This window comes from Monodelphis domestica, chromosome 5, assembly GCF_027887165.1.
Source record: "Monodelphis domestica isolate mMonDom1 chromosome 5, mMonDom1.pri, whole genome shotgun sequence".
NCBI lineage: Eukaryota > Metazoa > Chordata > Mammalia > Didelphimorphia > Didelphidae > Monodelphis > Monodelphis domestica.
This window is the reverse complement of record NC_077231.1, coordinates 121,493,649-121,515,359: the sequence shown is the minus strand read 5'-3', so window position 1 is coordinate 121,515,359 and position 21,711 is coordinate 121,493,649. Positions and strand designations below refer to the sequence as shown.

The window sequence follows — 21,711 nt, the reverse complement described above, 5'->3', positions numbered from 1 at the left end:
TAAGTTCCTATTTTGGCCTTTCTGTTGGGGAGGGCAGGTCATAGACAGGAGAAAGAAGATTCTTGAATGGGGAAAATGCTGGTGATGGCTTTTTTCCTTTAAATTTTTTTATCCAAAGATAATTTATTTTCCCAATTACATGTAATAACAATTTTCAGCATACTGGTTTTCCAAAATTTTAAGATCTGATGACTTTTTTGGGAAGGTTTCCATCTTAATAGTGGGAGGAAAATAAAGAAGGCAGCAGATAATAGTAGAAACAGAAAAATCTCATAGGCAGGGGAAAAAAAGAAAGAAAACTACTAATATTGAGAAGGAAGAAACTTTAAAAAGTCTTTGTTGCTCACACTGCAGATGCAGTAGGCTTGTGGTACTCAAACCTCTCAAATTTTCTCTTTTCTATTGTTCCAACTTTAGATTTCCTTCCTTCTTTCCTTCAATAAATATGAAACAATTGTAGGCAGGGAAATGGTGGATATAGAAAGTTTAGATAAAACCAGTCCCAGCCCCTCTGGAATTTATAATCTAGTTGAAAGGATGGGCAGTGTTCCACACTCCCCTCCCATCAATATAACAAAATCAGTGTAAAGGCCAGGATTGAGGTTAAATGTATAAATGAGATGGTTCAGAACCTTGATCTCTTTATGAAGTGTGAACCTCTTTGGATTAGGAATTGTATAGTTGATCATATTCAGCTGTTCACACCTATGGAGACTAGAAGCTGCTGAAAGAATTTCCTCAGAGAGCAGTCTAGTAGTGAAGCAGGTCAAACAAGTGATGGAGAACTTCAGACTCAGACCCTTGTACATGTAATAGGATGTAACAAGGGGGAAGAGAGTCATCCACTTGCTAGACAATTAAGAGACAACTCCTCCAACCAAGAACATAGATGAATATACATTAAGGATAAACATGGACACCAATGGTTCCAGAAGAGCTGTATGAGGAAGGAAGCAGCTCCAGAGAGTGGCATCTCCCTGTGATAGAAAGGAATGCCCAATGGGAACTCAAGAAAGGACTTCCAACAAGTAGGAATTGTGAATTTACCAGCTGGCCACATATATACTCTACAATTAAGAATCTACTCATCTACCTGTATTTGTGGGAGGATATGTCCCAGGCTTTGGGATGAGAGAGAATGTTTGATGCTAATTGTTCTTACTATGACCACATCAGTAAATGCCCTTTACTGAGAAAACTAATGAATTGATTAAAATGGGAAGCATACCTGTGAGTACTTGGGAATGACGATATTAGAAACTCTAGGCCCTTGGGGTTACCCCTAGAATCCAGAGAGGTAAATAAGAGCACTTGATCTTCTGGCTATCCCAACTGGTGAATGCAAGTGCAAGTTGGGGCAAAGGCGTAAAGGAACAATATATTATACATCCTCTCACAGTTCTGGGGATAACATTGAAGGACTGGGGAATTCTGCTGTGTAAAGCTCTAGAGTTGTGGTTAGCCAATTCCCTTATTGACCAATAGAAGAATTTCATACCTAATGAAGGGAGAGGGATGGTGAGCCATTTTGGTTACTCATTTAAAATTTAATCCTATCTTACATTGATTGCAATATATTAATTGAGGTGGAGTTGTACAATGTTCTCATAAAGGATAAATCACAGAGGCATAGAGCAAGGTGTTGTGTGGAGTCTGAAGAATGAAGGTTATTATCAAAAGGGAATTAAGAATCAAGGTACATAGGACATTTTGACCTGTGATAGTTTTTTTTTTTTGAAGATGGCAAAAAAAGGGGGGGCAAGGGTCTCTTTAGTTCCCCTATGTGTCACTTCTAAACTAGTTTTAATCCAGTTTCTTTTCTCTTCAGTAACCAGAAGATGAATTAAATTCATGGGAGGGCCAACCCTCAATAAATTTGCACAGTAGATACATATATCTGCCGGCCTCCTCTTCATACCTTTCTCCCTTTTCTATGCTTCTTCCTTCCTTCATTTTTTTACAGATGTTCTGTATCCTTTTGCTCTCTTTTCCCCAAGTAGCCCATCAAAGTTCTGAGATAGTCTTATACCTACTTCCACTTTTACTGATGAGTTGAATCCCCTAGCTACCTCTTCCCCTCGAATTCTAAAAGTATTCCTAAAGGATCAGGGATGATTCTTTAATGCCATTGGCTCAAGCCCCCACTGGTATTGCCTCCCAAAACTATCACTTGAGAATAAATTTAGCCATTAAAGCTTTGAGTAGTTTTTTAGAAAAGGGTATTTACTAAGATGGTATAGTTGGAAGGGTTGTTATATGAAACACTCCAAAAGTCTGCGACATCCCCTCATAAGTACATGCAGAATCCAAGAAAAAGTGGGCTTAAACCTAGAGAGCACATGTGGCAAAGGAATAACTAAATAGCTTTTGGTTTCTGGAGTTCTTTTCTCCCATTCTTGGAGCACTCGGGAAGTTCCCTTTAGGCATGGCAGAGTTTCTTTGCTGCACAGCCATGATTCCGGTCAGTCCTTGGCTCCTGATACAGATGGCAATTAGCTGATCCAAAGCTTCAGTTATGACACAGATCAAAAGATGAGAGCCACTACTGATCCAGAGGATAATGCTAGGACATAGGTAGGAAGATGTGGAGGTCCAGCTTCCTCTGAACGCTTCAAAGTTGGTCAAGTCCTACAGTAAAAAACAGGAAGAGAGAGAGGGCACAAAGAGATCTGGTAGGCCAAAACTGATCCAACAGGACTTCTTATTCTCCTATTACTCACTGATCCAATGACACTGGTCTATTGACTGTCCCCTCTCTCAACTCTAGGCATTTTCTCTAGCTGCCCCACCAAGCCTGGAATTTTTCTCTCCCTTCAGTTTCCACTACTAATCTCCCGAAGGAGGATGACCTTCGTTTTAAGCCCCAGCTTAATCTCAAACTTCCACAGGAAGCCTTCCCTCTATTCATTATTTCCTATTTAGCCTGCATATAGCTTGTTTTTGAAAGGAAAATTATTCTATTGCCTTTACATTTAATAATATTTAATGTAATATATTATGAATAGAGTGATCACATATAATCCTTTAGATAAGTAACTACAATTATAAGTTTTAGAAAGAGTTAGACCCAGTTAGTAAACTGTGTATAAGATGTCAGTTATAATAATAGAATATTAACCATAGTATTTGAAAGACTATATATATATATATTAATAGTATAGCAATAAGCAATAGTAAGGAATAAATCTTTAGGTCTGTGTAATTATCTAGGGAAGCGGAGGCCCATGCAAAAGGAGCTGGGTTCACTGAGAGTGGAGAGTGGGCAGCTGGCCTGATAAGACAGTATGAAAGCAACCTTGTTTTCTTCTGGTATTGTTTCATCCTTTAAAGATTTATGCCACCATACACTCTAGGCTCCCAGAGTATTGTGGCCAAGAAAGGTTACCCTGACCTAAGAAGGATGATAGTTAGCCTTGAGGACTTCATAGCTAATGTTTCAAACCCTTGTTTTCAAGCACTATTGCATGTTTCTTAACATCCTTTATATGTTCTGCTATGTTAATGACCCATGCTAATTAGCTATCCAAACACCTATAAAATATACTGTTGAACATCTCTGTGGGCTCTTATTACAGACTCGGTGTGGCAAAATCTCCAGCTTTAATTTTCCACAATTAAAGTTTGGATCTTCAACTCAAAATCCTGGCCCAGAGACTTCTTTATTTCTAATGCTTTGTATTTATTTATTTTCATGTTGTCTCCCCTATAAGCCCTTTGAGGGCAGACTAATTTTTGCTTCTTCGTGTAGCCCCCGTATTTACTGCAGTACCTGGACACTTAATAAACACTGACTGATTGACTCAGAAAGCCCAATGAAATTCTCCAGCCAATTAGAACTGATTTGGACTTTTTTTTTTTCATTTAGTCTTAAGGCCTATAATTGAATGATTGAGATGAGGTTTTGTTTTTTTTTTTAACTTTTAAATTAATTTTTTGGACTGGCTCCAAGGCTTTGAGTGTCAGGTCTAGAGATTTTTTTTTTACATATAACATATTTATTCTTTGTAATCTTATAAATCTTAGTTACTCTTTCACTAAAGGTAGAAAACAAAAATAAGAGAATGTGTTGTTAAAACAAAGCCTATTGGTACTTTTAAAAGAAATGGAAAGTCATTATATTCCAAAGGTTTCTCTTTCAACTAAGAAATAATAGGGAGACTAATGTTGGCTAAAGAGGATAATATCTACTTAATTATCACATTCAGGCGGTTCCTTTCTAGTGTGAGTTTTCTGATGCATAGAAAGGCTAGTTTTATGTCTATAGACCTTGCCACAATCGGTACACTTATAAGGTGTATCTGTGGTGTGATTTCTCTGAGGTTGAAGTAGATAACTTTTCCCAGTAAAAGCCTTTCCACAATTTTCACATTCATAAGGTTTCTCTCCAGTGTATGTCCTCTGGTGATCAACAAAATGAGGTTGGTATGGAAAGCCCTTTCCACATTGGGAAGTGGTAGGCAATGGGGGTTAAGTGACTTGCCCAGGATCACACAGCTGGGAAGTGTCTGAGGTCAGATTTGAACTTCAGACCTCCTGTCTCTAGGTCTGGCTCTCAATCCACTGAGCCACCCAGCTGCCCCAAGATGATCTTTTACTTATTTAAGGCATCAATAAAGGCAATCAATAAAATGGGGTGACATGATTTCTTCTTATCCTTACATCTAGAAAAAAGTTTTAAGACTAGTCTACTATTAGTTATATGTACTTTATTGTAAATTTAAATGAACATGTTATATCTTTTAGGGACATTACATTTTGAGTCCTATAATGTCATGATGAGCTTTGTTCTCAGTTGAAAGAATTTCAGACATTAATGAGCAGATTGCAGAAGTTGTTTTAGTAGAAGGGAGAAAGATCTCCTAAAGATCTTAGCTTCTCCTAGACATGTAATCTGAATACTTTCCATGTTTCTCTTCTGATTTACCCATTCAACTAGAATTTCTGGTAAATTATTTGTAATAAGAAGCAGCTAGTAGCGCACTGGGCCTAGAAGACCTGAGTTCAAATCTGACCCCAAACACTTGCTTAGCTGTGAGACCCTAGGCAAGTCACTTAACCTCTGCCTCAGTTTCCTCATCTGTAAGATGGAGATAAAAATAACACAACCTTCCCAGATTATTGAGAGGGTCAAATGAGAGAATATTTAAAAATGCTAAGCACAGTGTCTGGCACATAGTAAGTACTGTATACATGTTATTGTTATTATGATTAATGAGAAAATGTCCCTTTAGACTTTGGGGTGTCCTACTAAAGTTAAGAACCCTAGGGAGGAGGGAGGGAAAGGTTCATTCTCTTTTAGGCCCAGTTAGAGGACTCTGAAAAGGGAAAAACTGAAATGTTGGAAAACAGATTAGTTGAAAATATATAATTGTTTGGCTATAGGATCTCTTTCCCACTTAGAAGCCAGAGACCTCTATCCTTGGCCTTTTCATTTGTTTTTTCCATTCTAGGTGAATCTTGGGAAGTAGCCCCAGGAATTCAGGAGTTATAATTAAGGCCGAGTTTTGGAGCCAGTACAGGCTGCACTGAGGCCCTGAGGAGTAAGGAGAGATCTTGGAGGGGAACATTTGAGACCCCAGTCCAGTGGAAGGAGTGACCTCAGCAAATGATGCTGAATCTGGACATGAACTTGGCAGGACCACTGCTCTGCACCAACTTAACTGAATTCTGAGTTTACTTCTCCAAAGACCAAGGTCTTGTAGAGGAGAGCATGCCCCAGAAGTTTGGGGTGGGGCACCTAGAGAGTTCTGCTTTGGACCCATGCTGGCTAGGGGACCTTGGACAAGTCACTTAATTTCTCAATGCCCCTCAAATATTCTGAGACTGAAATTACAGCAGTTACTGATCTACACAGGGAGAGGGAGTTTCCTTATTTAAAATGTCTCAAGTCAATGAAATAACTAACCTTGACTAAATCTCTCTTTGTCTCTGTCTGTGCGTGTGTGTGTGTGTGTGTGTGTGTGTATCTCTCTCTCTATGCTTTGGGGAAAGGGGCAGAGTATACTATATATGCATGTGTGTGTGTATAATATGAAGTACACCATAGGGGCAGCTAGTGATACAGTGGATAGAGTACCAGGAAGGAGGTCCTGGGTTCAAATTTGACCTCAGACACTTCCTAGACCCTGGATAAGTTACTTCACTCTGTTTGCCTAAACTTTGCCTTTCTGTCTTAGAGTTGTTACTAAGACAAAAAATAATTTTATTGTTTATTTTTAACTGAAATGTTTTATTTAATTAATTAATTTAGAATATTTTTCCATGGTTACATGATTCATGCTCTTTCCCTCCCCTCCACACCATAGCCAATGCAATTCCTCTGGGTTTTACATGTGTCATTGATCAAGACCTATTTCCATATTATTGATATTTGCACCAGGGTGATGGCTTAGAGTCTACATCCCCAAGCATATCCCCGTTGACCCATGTGTGTAGCATCCCAAGCATAGTCACATCTATGAAATATAAATGATTGTATGATTACTGTGTCTTCAGACACAAGGTTATACTCGGATGTTTGTGAATGTAATCTTGACCTGGCCATGTGGCCTGTTGCCTAAGACAAACTCATTAACATTTTGGCTCCAAGTACTCGGGAAAGGGCGGGTTGCAATCTACACGCCCAAAGGTGTTCCCTCTACCTTGCCACCCAGTCTTAATTGTCTATACTCAGTGATGTGATTGCTACGTGATTGGAAACACCTCCTTGCTTCCTCAACAATAAAAGCAAAGGCAACTCCTTTGAACTTCCTCTTGGATCTTCAATCTTCTAGCAATCTCTCTGTCAAGCCTCTCCCGAGGCTATGGCCCTTGTCGGCTTACATTCTCCACCTTAATCTTCTCCTCTACCTCGTGTTCCATTGATCCTCATATTTTCCTCCCAAGGGGAAAATCATAGGGGTTGCCTGCCCTATTCAAACACTGACTTGTCGGTGTCTTTCATTCTCCACCCTGGTTCTCGGTTCCTACCTCTCCTCGGGTCCCATCACAAAGGTGAGCCCCTTCCCTTGTGGGACCCTGCTGGTCAGGGAAGTCCATTAGGGACACCCCACAATGGGATCAAGCAGTTGTTTTTCTTCTGAGTTTCTACTACTCCCATAGTAGTGGGAGTATCCACTGAATGTGGATAATAATGTTCTTTCTCACAAGTCCCTAAAATAAGAGTTTTTAAGAAACGAAGTATGCCACACATATATCAGTATGTGCTATGCATGTGTGTGTCACACACATGCTTACAATTTTCCCCTTGAGGGGAGGGAGAGAGGGAGAGAATAAACATTTATTAAGCACCTACTTCATCCCAAGTTCTGTGCTAAGTATTTTTAAAGTCAGGCTTCATTTGACTCTCACAACAACCCTGGGAGGTAAAAAAGTAGTATTCCCCTTTTACCACTGAGGAAACCAAAGCAGACAGAGATGAAAGAACTTGCCCAGGATGACCCAGCTATTAAGTAGGTGAAGCCCCATTTGAACTCAGATCTTCCTGAACGTGAGTGTATGCAGCTGTCCTCTCTTCCATAGCCAGGTCTGATGCAGCTTTGCCTTAGAGTTCCAGAAGGGCACCTAGAAGGATTGGGATGTCTCTTTCCTCTGCTGCCATGCCTCAAGCGCCCCCCTGCCCGGCAGTGGTTTCCTCATTGTTGGGAGCCTGTGACAAGCACCCCGGTTCTGTCTATTTCATATCAATCCACTTGTACAAAGAGATAATGACTCCTAACCCTAAAATTCATCTTCCCTTCTCAGAGAATCAATGCTACATTTGGCTACAAACCCTGTCCTAGATTCCCACTCCCAGATTCCTTTGGCTTACTCCTCTGACCTCTGAAATTCCCAGGGTTAGAGATTCGACTTCCTTCACCCAGAAAGGAAAAGAACAAACGACCAGGGTAGCTGAGTGGCACAGTGCATTTAGTTCTGGGTTTAGAGACAGGAAGACCTGAATTCAAATATGACCTCAGATACTTCCTAACTTTGTGACCCTGGGTAAGTCATTTAAGCTCTCTCTGCCTCAGTTTCCTCAATGGAAAATGGGGATAATAATAGCATTTATCTCTTGGGGTTGTGAGAATCAAAGGAGATAATATTTGTAAAGATGCTTAGCACAGTACCTGACACATACTGTAGCAGTCCAGCCCATAGGTATTATGGAGAGACAAGGATTGTGAGTGAGCACATGGCCATCCTGCGCATGGCAATGGGCTCTATTCCCAGCGTGGCTGAGGTTAGGGGGAAACCTTGCTTCCTTATGTCTCACTCACCTGAGGATAATAACCCCACCTTCACCTTGTCGTAATTTGCAATTATCCAATGGCAATACACTAGGTAACTCATCCATATGTATTGAGGCATCATGTAACTGATCAATATGTATTGAGCTCATTTGTATATCAAAGAGAATAAAAGAAACGGGACACAGCCAGATCAACCACTTGAAGGACTTGAAGGATGTCACCAGGTTTGCAAAGGAACAAGTTCTCCCCTTTCTCTCTCCTCTCTATCTTTCTCCCTGAGGCCTGGCCCTTCAGTCAGGCTTTCCTGTCTCTCTCTCTTTTCCAATGCTAATACCTAGCCTTATCTACCTCCTTTAGTTTCTAATCTCCTTTCCTACTGAGCTAGCATTATCCTCTGACCAGTGCAGTGTTAAATTGGGATCATAATAGCCTGAATAGTAACGTCCAGTGGTCGGAGCAGGCTGTGGCTCCCGAATATTAATAATTGATTACTGACTCGGTTATTTACATCTCTAAAGCCGGCTCGTTCACGCCCTTCGCGGGATCCAAAACTTCTATCCTGTTTCTATTTTCCTTCCTTAAAACTTGTTTTACATAGTAACTACTTAATAAATGACTATTCTCTGTCTCCTGTCCAGTGACTGAGGTCTGCTTTTCAGGGCCATATGGCCTTAGAAGGAGAGAGAGCACAGCACTGACGGAGCTCCCCCAGACTGAATAAAGCAAAGAGATGGTCAAAGCTGACTCAGCTTTACAAGATACTGACAGTTATGGCCAGGCAGCCGATCCAAAAGGGTGTAGCGCAGTCATGTGCTCATCCAACCATAACCATAACCAAAACAGAATGATTTAAGGCATGTCCTTTACATGTCATCACAGTTCTCTCTCTCTCTCTCTTTTTTTGAAAAATTTATTTAAATTGTCAATTTACAACATTATTCCTTGGTTACAATAATCACATTATTTCCCTCCCTCCCCTCCCCTACTCCTCCCCTCAGCCAACGTGCAATTTCATTGGATATTACATGATCAGGGCCCATTTGCATGCTGTTGATGTTTGCATTTGGATGTTCATTTAGAGTCAGCATCCCCAGCCATATCCCCTCGACCCATGTAGTCAAGCAGTTGTTTTTCTTCTGCATCACAGTTCTCTTGAAAACAGGCTCCCTCGCATCACCCATGTGGGAAAGTTACATAAACCAAGCAAAGCTATGTGAGCCGGGCCATCTCTCTGACTCTCCATCTCTTCATCTCTCTGCGTGTGTAAACGTCTCTAGGCATGCACCTGTATTTACAGCTATGTGCATGTGTGCCTGACATCCACCCCTTCGCCCAGCATGCCTTCCCTTGTAACACATCATAGCTCAGAGACAGTTCAAAGCTGAGCTCACACAGACCACATGCAATTCTGGGCATGAAAACAAGAGAGCAATTTTCTTTTTTTTCCATACATAGCTTTGGCATAGCTCACATCTACATTTCTCCAAGTGGGGGCCAAAGGGATCCATAGCCCCTCTACCAGTACTCGAGGTAATAAACGCCTGCTGGGTAGTAGAGTCTTTTTTTTTTTAATCCCACAGAAAATGCTAAAGACACTAAGAATTCACAAGAGCCAATAACCAGATACAGAAAACACATAAAGTACTCAAAGGACTTACAGGAGCTTTTAAGCCATTATAGTAAACATATAAGACTAATGTAGCCTGTAAATTCCCCATGGAAGGCTATAGATTTATTTGTAGGTTGCTGAAAAAACAATTCTGTTCCTATCAAAAGTGTACTATCCCAATCACTCGCTGGAATCAGTGGGAGGGTCGTGGTAGTGGTCCTACAGTGGAGGTCCCTTGCTTCTCCAAGTCATAGGGCCTCTTCCAGGCTCTTCCACTTAAGATGACCAATGGGGTAATTTTTCGTCCAGAAGCACGTTATTCAGGATCTTTCCCTTCTCTGGCTAGAAGACTAGATTCTAGAAGCACACAATCTAGATTGAAACCCTATTCTATAAAAGAGGTTGGGGTTTCAGAAACGTTGACCATGAGCACTACCCTTCATCTGAGTGGCCACAGGCATGTCAGCTTCTGTCATGAATAGAAAAGCTGAAAATTTCCCAGCTTGCCATTCCCAGGTCTCAGAAAACCCATTCTCAGGATTACTTAGGCTAAGTGGAAAAGCCGTGCCTTCTCATTCTTCAGCTATCACCAATTTTGAGGTTGGGGAATAGGAAGAGACCACACATTTCTAGGCTTCTTTCTTCTCCCCTAACACAAGGTCTCTGCCATATTCCTGCCTGTCTTATGAATGGAGAAAAAAGTAAAAAAGGTAAAAGGACTGGGTGGAATCTGTCATTCTTCTTTATAGAATATATTTTAAACTCTTCTTTTTGGCTCTTAAAGCCCATCACAATCTGCCTCAAACTTCCTTTCTGGCCTTCCTATATATTCTTCTTTCTGAAATCTGTCTGTCCAGTGAAACTGACCTTGTTGTTCCTCATCTCTTGCCTTTCTGTTCCTTTGCCTTTACTGTCTTCAGTGCCTCGAATGCACCCCCTCCTCTTGACCTATAGAACCCTTACTTCCAGACTTCTGCCTACTAATAAGCGCCATTCTTCCCAAAATTACTTGGTATTTTTCTGTAAATGTATATGTGTTTTTTTCCTATGAAAGAATGTAAGCTCCTTGAGGGTGGAAACTTCCATTTTTGTTTTTACTTCCCAAGTGACTATGTAAAGCACATAGAAAGCAATTAATAAATGCCTATTGATTGATATCTGTTCATTTGATCATCCAATAGAGAAGGAGGACTTTTGAATCTTCTGTGAGTTCCAACAAGACATTTTATGAACAGCTTAACCATTGGAAAACAATTGGGAATTTTCAACTGTCCTTTGAATTAGGTGCCAATTTGTATGCCCATGTATGTATTGGGGAAGGATATATTTGAATGGATCAACTTCTCTTCCTTTATAAATATTCCATCAGTTGCAATAAATCTCTCTCAGAGATTTTGTTACTATATTTTTAAGAGGAAATAGAATCTCAAGAGGCTGGAAGTTTAACTGTAATTCTAGTGGGATTATGAATTCAGTGACTGAAGAGAGATTGTTTTGGGTACGGAGAGAAAGGGGATGAAGAGAACCCATTTTTTGAGGAAACTATTTTAACTTTTATTACCTTTAAGAGTTGAATGTTGTGACTGTATTTCAGAATTGAGAAGTCATCAATTTTAAATCAGGGTTACAGGGGATCCTGGTGCTGATTGTTCCCAGAGCTGAAACATTGTAAATACTTATTTATATCTTTGTTTTATTTGTAACATTATTTTAAAAACTTCATGACCAGCATAATTTTGATGTTAAAATTCAATATAGGAGATAAGGGCTTTTGATATATAGTAAGATTTAAACATGTTCATGGGAAAAGAGACTTCTCTAATTTGTTAAAGAAATATTTAATAAAGTGAGATTGGGTCTCAATAATTGCCTTATTATTGAGAAAGATGTTACAATTTTAGCTTTTAATATAGAAATATTAGAACTTATTCCTGATTAATTTAGGGCCTAGGATGAGAATGAATCAAAAAAATGGGTCAGTAGCAGTTGGAAAGAGGGATGATCAAGCTACATGTGAGAATCAGCTTTTAAAACCTTGCTACCCTTAGGGACTCAGTCTAGTTGTTTTGAAGGTTTTATCTTTCTTTCCTACCAGAATTTTCTTATGGAATCATAAATGGAAAGTGTCTGACAATGCTTCTAAGATTAATGACATTAACTTGATTGTTTTACTATTTTATTTGATACTTATTAATTGCAGCTATTATTTAATTGTTTATTGATTCATCTCTTGGCATTGATTAGCTAAATGGAAATCTTATCATTATTTTTTAAGTGAACACTCACATGCTTAATAAATATTATGACTTTATTTTGAACTGGAGCCTCATGGAATTCTTCTGATTTTAAGACAGGACCCAAAGAATATAAATTAGAATTTGTAAGAATATTGAAAATACTGAAAAGTCAAAAGATTGCAAGGTAATTCTTACTAAAGTTGAGGCTGGGAAAAGCACTCATCTAATGTTTTGTGAATTACTATGTCTGAAAAACACTAGAAACACTGAATCCCTAACAGCAGGAAACAATACTTGGGAGGTAATTTACTCATCTCATTCTGAGGAGGAGGAGTTGGTCAGGAAAGGAGAGATGATTGTAATGAGAAAAGAGGGCATTTTTGCAAGGAAATTGACAGGATTTTTTAAAGTCAGAAAGTGATAGCAAACCTGTGAGAATGGCTCAGTGTTCTTCCTATAGCAAAAGGAGATACTTATCTCTGAGTGAGGCAAAGGCTAGATCCCCAAGGCTTGTAAAGGGACAGCATAAGCTGTTTTCTTGGGAAGAGAACCAGGTCCCCCTAGGGGATATACTGTAAAAAGCTTGAGTCATTTTTCTGATGGACTTAGAGCCAACTTGGCACATCTCTGACTTTGAGACAAAGAATATTTCAATGGAAACTATTAGGGGAGAAGCATATGGACTAATGCAGGGCCAGAAGAGCAGGCAAGAATGTTTGCAAGACCTAGAGAGTCAGTTTGATGAGAATGAAACTACATAGGGAAACGTTTGCAGCATCCACCAATTCTATTATCAAGAAGAAGAAGAAGAAAAGACACCTGAGTTCATGGTTCAAGTGGATGCCAGGATATAGAGACCGAAATCCAGAGGATCAGTGACCCCAAAGAAGCAGGATTTAGGCTTCAGAAAGAAAGGAGAAGCATGGCATATGAATAGGAAGAACATCTATTCAACCCTCATTATTCTTGAAATAAATTTTATTTTATTTTCCTCCCCAAATACATGTAAAAACAGTTTCCAACATTTTTCAAAGAAAATTGAGTCTTGAATTCTCTTCCTCCCTGTCTTCCCCCACCCCTCTTCAAGATGCTATGCAATATCATATAGATTTTACATGTGCAATCATGTAAAACATTCACTGTTCTTGAGATGCAATGAATGATACAATTGCACTAGTTGATGAAAATGGTGCACAGGATATGCAGTAGGTGCGCAGCTACAAAGAAGGATTCTCAACAGGGAGGCCCAGTCCTGCTGGGCTAGAGTTACAAAGCCAAAGAGCCACCACAAAAACAGATTCAGTGACAAGAAGTTTACAGAGGATCTGTAGAGAGATGGAACATCTGAAAAATTCCTGTTTTGGGGAAGAGAAAAGATAAAGATCAAATGATTTAAGATTTGTGAAGTGTTTACTACATAGGTAGTTGCTTGATAAATGCTTATTCTCTTTCCCCTCTTCATAAAGGAAAAAAAGATCCTAACAGTCTATGAAAAAATCATTACCATCATGGTACCAGAGATAGAATTGTCTTCCATTACAATGGTAGCCTGGGGGGGACATGCGAGTGATGAATGCTTCCAGAAGAGTCATGGAGAGTTATGGCTTATGGGAGGTCAAATTCCAAAGAATCAAGACATGAGGATGGTGTCAGGGATGGAGGTCATCCTGGACACTCAAAAAATAGCGCAGTGACCTCATCATCATCAGTTACCGCCATCATGACAACAAGAAAAGTAGAACTGGCTTTGATGATGAATTTAGAAAAGATGACCACTGAATAGTGTACTTGAGGAGGAGAAAAATGAATCTGCTTAGAGGAAGGTGACTCCTAAGAAATTAATATCAAAAAATAAATGATGGTATGAGGCCCAAGTTTGCTCAAGAAATAAAGCCAGATGACAGAATTTTGCTGGAAAACTTTGACATTAGGGAATATTGGAGAGACTTGATAACCAAACAGAAAAGTTTAAATACAAGATTTCACAGTAAGAGAAGAAACTGGAAAATGGTTGAAGGCCTACATTTATGAGAAATCAAGATGTTCAAATCTTAGATATAAAGAAAAAGCTAGATCCTGAAACGGACTGTCAGTTGGATATAAAAGAGAAGTATTAAAAGTTGCTTAAAAAAAACTGCTAAGTTGAAACAGCAGCTGCTCAGGACACTGAAGAAGCTCAGCTTGTTTCCCAGTTAGTACAAAGAACTCCTGAAAAACTCCTGGTTTTTCCAATAAGGCTGATATTGTATATAAAAATAAGATTCATACAAAGAGTGAGGACTGAACCTAAAGGTGACACCTTCTTGCTTAAAACCTCAGCTATAAGGTCCCCTAGAGTAAAGAGATAGGCCATAAAATGTAGAAATACTGGTAGTAACTCTATGCCACCAACCATTCTTAGGCATCAAAATATTAATAGTAATAAGAACCATTCAGCCTATAAATAGGCAAATTCATGATGCTGCAAGAGGAGCAGAAGTGGTTACTCATTTAGCCAGATGTAATTCATTCTCTAATTATATGTAACTTTGCTTTCTATTTATATGCTTATGCAGTATTATGCATGTATTAGTATAATATTTAAATATTATTTTTACTATTGTCAGTGTTGTAGTTTTCTCTTTATTTGTAGCAACCTATCAGGTAGGACTTTGTATTATGATATGTGTACTGTGTTAAAATTTAGATTTGATGTACCCTCAAATGATTTTGCAGGGGACTAAAAAAGTTTGGCTGCTGGGAGAAATGTAACTAGCTAAAATAGCCTATTTCACAAAGAATCTCTTTGTGAAGTCAATTGAGGGTTCAGCAAGGTGTCTCAGTAGATGGAGAGCCTAGCTGTGGAACCCTGGGCAAGTCACTTAACCCCCATTGCCTAGCCCTTACTGCTCTTCAATCCTGGAACTAATACACAATATTGATTCTAAGACTGAATGTAAAGGTTAAAAAAAAAGCCAATTGACTTTTAAAAAACTGATAGTTTTAACAGTCATTCTGAAGAGACTGTGAACTTTATGGATCCAGAGAGACTGAGTGAAGGTATAGAGATAAAGGAGATGAAGAGAATTTATTTCCTGAACTATTTTTTAACATTTATTTTGAGAAAAAAAAATAAGGACAATTATTAGAAAAACTTTGGCTATTTCCTTTTAGAAATGGCAAAAAAAAAAACCAAAACTGGAAACTAAAAGAGTGCCTGCCCATTAACTGGATAATGACTGAACAAATTGTGGTATATGGATGTAAAGGAGTACTATTATTCTTTTTTTTTAAAGTGTTTCATACATACTTTTATTTTTCCCAGGGGACTAGCTGTCTTTTAAACATTTACTAGAACATTCTTGGTCTTAGGTTGATTTGGATTTCTCAACAGTTTAACTGATGAGAAAATTAGAGGCTATCCATCCACTGGTCCATATCTTTTCTTTGAGGTCACTTAGCTTTTTTTTTTAACATTATTTTATTTGGTCATTTCCAAACATTATTCATTGGAGACAAAGATAATTTTCTTTTCCTCCCCCCCCCACCTCTCCCATAGCCGACGCGCGATTCCACTGGGTATCATATGTGTTCTTGATCCGAACCCATTTCCATGTTGTTGGTATTTGCTTTAGGGTGTTCATTTAGTCTCTCCTCAGTCATGTCCCCTCAATCCCTGTAGTCAAGCAGTTGCTTTTCCTCAGCGTTTTTACTCCCACAATTTGTCCTCTGCTTGTGGATAGTGTTTTTTCTCCTGGATCCCTGCAGATTGTTCAGGGACATTGCATTGACACTAATGGAGAAGTCCATTACGTTCGATTGTATCGCAGTGTATCAGTATCTGTGTACAATGATTTCCTGGTTCTGCTCCTCTCACTCTGCATCACTTCCTGGAGGTTGTTCCAGTCTCCATGGAATTCCTCCACTTTATTATTCCTTTGAGCACAATAGTATTCCATCACCAACATATACCACAATTTGTTCAGCCATTCCCCAATTGAAGGTCATCCCCTCATTTTCCAATTTTTGGCTACCACAAAGAGCACAGCTATGAATATTCTTGTACAAGTCTTTTTCCTTATTATCTCTTTAGGGTACAAACTCAGCAGTGCTATGACTGGATCAAAGGGCAGACAGTCTTTTATCGCTCTTTGGGAATAGTTCCAAATTGCCCTCCAGAATGGTTGGATCAATTCACAACCCCAACAGCAATGAATTAATGTCCCTACTTTGCCACATCCCCTCCAGCATTCATTACTTTCCTTTGCTGTCATGTTAGCCAATCTGCTAGGTGTGAGGTGATACCTCAGAGTTGTTTTGATTTGCATTTCTCTGATTATAAGAGATTTAGAGCACTTTTTCATGTGCTTATTAATAGTTTTGATTTCTTTAGCTGAGAACTGCCTGTTCATGTCCCTTGCCCATTTATCAATTGGAGAATGGCTTGATTTTTTGTACAATTAATTTAGCTCTCTGTAAATTTGAGTAATTAAACCTTTGTCTGAGGTTTTTATGAAGATTGTTTCCCAATTTGTTGCTTCCCTTCTAATTTTGGTTACATTGGTTTTGTTTGTACAAAAACTTTTTAATTTGATGTAGTCAAAATTATTTATTTTACATTTTGTGACTCTTTCTATGTCTTGCTTGGTTTTAAAGTCTTTCCCTTCCCAAAGGTCTGACATGTATACTGTTCTGTGTTTGCCTAATTTACTTATAGTTTCCTTCTTTATGTTCAAGTCATTCACCCATTCTGAGTTTATCGTGGTGTAGGGTGTGAGGTGTTGATCTAATCCTAATCTCTCCCACACTGTCTTCTAATTTTCCCAGCAGTTTTTATCAAAGTGGATTTTTGTCAATACTGTTATTCTTTAGGGAATGATGAAAGGGACAGCTTCATAAAAACTATGAAGATGTATGTAATTATCCAGAGCAAAGTGAATTGAATTGAAACAATTTATGTAATGAGAAGAACATACAACTTTGAAAGATTTTAAGAACTCTAATCAATGCAATGGCCAACTATGATTCTAGAGCTATGAGCAACTGATTATGGGAAAAGAAGTTTTTTTTTCCGTTTATTAAAGAAATGTTTAATAAATTAGGGTGGAGTCAGAACTAGTAGAGTAATGAGAAATATATTACATTTTAATAACAATTCATAACTGCAAAAACATTGGAGCATGCTTCCCTTAAAACCTAGAATGAGAATACATTTTTTTAAATGGGCCATTGATCCCCATTGAGAGGGGTAGTTACCTCATTCATTCTGAGTTTTCAGTCTACTAAAACCACCAGATTTTTTCAAAATAATTACTGCTTGACCATAGTTTCCTTCATCTTATAGTGTGAAGTTGATTTTTTTGGTGCTCAAATGCAAGACTCTACATTGATCACTTTTAAGTAATGATGTTATTCGAGTCATTGGAGTGTTCTAGCCTATCAATATCTTTTTGGATCCTGATGCTGTTATCCAGTGTACTAGCTGTCCCTCCTGGCTTTGTGTCATCTGCAAATTTGCCGAGTGTACTATTTATGAATTTATTTAATTGACAAAAATATGAACTACGAGAGGGCAAAACCCCAGCATACTCCACTGAAGATTCTTTGATGTACTGACACTGAATTATTAACAACAACATTTTGCAGTTCTGAATCTAGCTATTTGTTTTATTGTCTAGTCTACATCTCTCAATCTTCTACCTCAAAATTGTACAAAATTCTTTATCAAAAGCTTTGCTAAAGTCTCAGTAAACTTGAACCTTAGCACTCTCTACTATTCATCTACTCACATCTAAAGTTAGTCTGACATGTCTTTTATTTGATGAAGTCTTGCTGACTCTTTATAATCTCCACTTATTTCTCTAGATGTTTATCAGTCATCTCTTTAGCAATCCATTCCAGAATTTCCCCAGGAATTAAAATTAATCTCATTGGCCTTAGAGTTTCTTACATTGCCATAATATTCTACTCATTTAGTTGATAAAGTGCTGAACTTGGAATCAGGAGGATTTGAGTTTGTCTTACCTTAGATCCTGGGCCAGTTACTTCAGTTTTCTCATCTGTAAAATGGAATAATAATAGTACCTGATTCATAGTATTGTGAAAATTGGGATCTATGTAAAAGGTTTCATAAACTTTAAAGTACTATATAAGTATTAGTTACTATGATTATGATGATTATTTAAAAAAACTTCATCTTCTGTCTTAGAATTAGAACTGTGCATTGGTTCCAAGGTGATAAGGGTTAGCCAATGGGGGTTAAGTGACTTGCCCCTGGTCACCCAGCTAGGAAATGTCTGAGGCCAGATTTGAACACAGGGATGTCTCATCTCTGAGTGTGGCTCAGCATCCACCCAGCTGTCCCCTATTTACTATTATTATTAATTTTAAATTAATTACTTAAGACAATTTTCTATTATTATTTCAAACAAAATATCAACAAAATGTATTTATTTATTTATTTATTTATTTGTTTATTTTTTAAACCCTTACCTTCTGTCTTGGAATCAATACTGTATTGATTCCAAGGCAGAAGAGTGGTAAGGGCTAGGCAATGGGGGTCAAGTGACTTGCCCAGGGTCACACAGCTAGGAAGTGTCTGAGGTCAGATTTGAACCTCCCGTCTCTAGGCCTGGCTCTCAATCCACTGGGCGACCCAGCTGCCCCCCAACAAAATGTATTTAAAAAAATTTTAAATGCCATTCATATATCACAATTGGCTTAGTCATAATCAAATGAATAGGTATCCATTCTACAGTTTGTTACCTTAAAAATGTGCTTCTTTAACCATTTTGGTACCATAAAACCTTTTTTTAAAAATCCTCTTTAGGGAATACACCCTCAGGATTGGGATCTCTTGGCCAAAGAGTATAAACCATTTAAAGCCTTTTAAAATATATTTCAAATTATTTTCCCAAATGGCAGGTCCATCAGCTATCGCAGTGGAGCAAGAGCAGAGGATTTAAGACTGAGGGACTTGGGAACGTCTGGATTTTCTGACAAAGCCAAGGGTGGCGTGAAGGAGCCCCCAACCCCAAGTCATGAAAGGCAGCCCTGAGTCTATGCGAATGGTAGGCGTGGTAGTGTGTTTGTTTTTGTTTTACTATCGTTTCTGTCATTAAAAGGTATTCATTCTATTATTATATGCTTCTTAATTTTGTTTAGGTGTAGACAGACGGAGTTACACAGCCAATTCCTTCTCTTAGAAGCCAAGGCCTTCAGACACGGAGAAGGTACCGATGTGATGCTTTGGGGATAGAACATTTGGCAGCTGGGGCACTGATGCGGAAGCACTATAGAGCCAGCGGTTCAAATCTGTTCCTGAGGAGATTGGATAGCACTAGATTAATTAGCCAGCCAGGAAGTGCAATATCGGTCTTGTCCACCAGGTGGCAGTCTCCTTGAGCTCAGTTCCTCCCCCTCACACGCCTCTGGTGATTTTTCCAAAGGCGCCGCTGGCCGCCGCTGGGCACCAGGGGGCGCTCCGCCTGCAAATGTGGAGACTGTTACCCTGGCTTCCCACAGAGATGCTGGCTTGGTTTGGAATGTAACTAGGGGCTGAGAGGGAAAAGGGATAGGGATATGGACGAGTGCTCAAAATATCAGCAACAGGAAATCTAATTCTGGAGCTCCTGCCCTGTACCTTGGAATTTCCACTCTCAGCCATCCACCCCCTTACGGTTGGAGGACGGAAGTTCCCGACAGGCTGTGACCACATTGTTTGTTGGCCAGATGAAAAATGAAAGGGAAAAACGGCCCTCCGGGGAGGCCTTCTCCTCTCTCGGAGGAGATACAAAGGGGTAAAGTCTTGCGTTGGGTCCCCGAAAGGGCGATGGACAAGCCGGCTCCTCCACGAAGGGGCTCTCTTCCGGCTGTGGCCCCTCCGTACTTGGCTTCATCTCGGTTTCCACATTTCTGGAGGCTGAGGTTTCAGGAGAGCCCTTTGTTCTTCCTCTTCCTTTGCCCACGGCTCTGGCAGCTTTGGGGATGGACATCGGCTCTTGGGGGAGTCCCAAAGGTGGGCACCCACCCATCCACTTCAGGGCCCAAGGACAGCGGTGGAAGGAACCGGAAGTGTCCAGTTCTGGGGGCCGGGGCCAGATCGCATCCTCACCATCATCCCTAGTGCTTGCTCGACTGCCGCTGTGTTCACTGGCCCAGAATCCCAGGAAGGGGAAAATGGACATTCTCAGAAGCTAGTCTTGAGACGTTTCACAAATTCTCTTTCCTTCCGTGAGAACTTTCAGGGCCTTCAGGGCCTCGGAGAAATGAGAAATAGTGCTGTAGAAAAACATTAAATCAATATAAAACTAGGCTGTGTTTATTTATATAATTTATATAAGACATAAGCACATTTATGGCTGCGAAGTGGTGGTTGAGGAGGGACAATAGACTGAAAATTTCCCAGCTTGACAAGAGCTAGGGAAGCAATCTTTTCTAATTATGGAATCCTCTGGATGAAGCAATATCTTTCTGAGAAATTATAATTAATGTCAGTACTAAAGTGTCAGAGTTAGTGGAATGATACCAATAAAGTAATGATTATAATCATGATTGAACCCCTCAGCCCTCCCTTTATAATCACCCTGCAAGTGCCCTTTCAAACCCTATGTACCCTTTGATCCAGCAATCACTAATCTGTCTGTATCCCAAAGAAATCTAAAATAAGGGGAAAGGACCTGCGTATGCTACATATATTTATTGCAGTTCTTTTTGCAGAGGCAGAGAATCAGAAACTGAAGGGATATGGGGAAGAGCTGACTGAATTGTGGTGTGTCATTGTAAGGGGATCCTATCGTCCCATAAGAATTGGCAAAGAAGACAATCATCAAAAAAAACCTGGAAAGACTTCTATGAAGTGATACAAAGCGAAGTGAGCAGAACCAGGGGAATGTCCTACATGGCAGCAGCAGAAAGAACACCGATCAACTGTGAATGGCTTAACCGTTATCATCACTGCAAGGATTCAAGGATGAAAGTCTCTGCCACATAGAAGGAACTGGTGGAGTCTGAATGCAGATGGAAGCATACCATTTTTCACTTTATTTCTTTTATGAGCATTTTTCTTATATAAAAATGATTTTTTTTCACAACATGACAAACACGGAAGTATGTATTGCATGATGGCATGTGTATAGCCTCTATCATCATGCCATCTCAGGGAAGGGAGAGAACATGGATCAAAAAACGTTAGAAAACAATTATTAAAAATTGTATCTACATGGAATTGGGGAAAATATAATTTTTTAAGTTCCTTTTTAGAATTCTTTCTTCTAGATGGAATCAATCAACACTTATTTTAAAAAGCCTTTACCTTTTTTCTTAATATCAGTTCTAAGACAGAGGAATGGTAAGGGCTAGGCAACTGGAGTTAAGAGACTTGTCCAGGGTCACATAGCTAGGAAGTGTCTCAGGTCAAATTTGAACTCGGGTTCTCTTGATTTCAGGCCTGGCACTCTATTCATTGTGCTACCTAGCTGCCCCTCCATATTTATTAACATATTTATTAATTTTAATGAATATTTATTAAGGGCCTACTATGCGCTAGGCACTGAGTTAAGCACTGGAGGTACAGAAAGAAGCAAAAGACAGTCCCTGCCTTCAAGGAATTTACAATCTAAGAGGGAGACAGCATACAAGCAAATATTTACAAAGG

At 39.3% G+C, this 21,711-nt stretch overlaps 2 long non-coding RNA genes across 2 annotated transcripts; one reads left to right on the top strand and one right to left on the bottom strand.

Moving 5' to 3' along the window:
• Positions 1–1,153: 1,153 nt before the first annotated feature.
• On the bottom strand, positions 1,154–19,825 carry LOC103101689 (uncharacterized). Its single transcript, XR_472665.3, has 3 exons — positions 19,699–19,825; positions 18,081–18,115; positions 1,154–2,628 (listed from the first exon to the last, which is right to left on the bottom strand). It is a non-coding gene; the product is annotated as an uncharacterized LOC103101689 (long non-coding RNA).
• LOC130454557 (uncharacterized) lies at positions 11,304–21,282 on the top strand. Its single transcript, XR_008912184.1, has 4 exons — positions 11,304–11,508; positions 18,981–19,126; positions 19,221–19,855; positions 20,775–21,282. It is a non-coding gene; the product is annotated as an uncharacterized LOC130454557 (long non-coding RNA).
• The last annotated feature ends 429 nt before the right edge of the window (positions 21,283–21,711 follow it).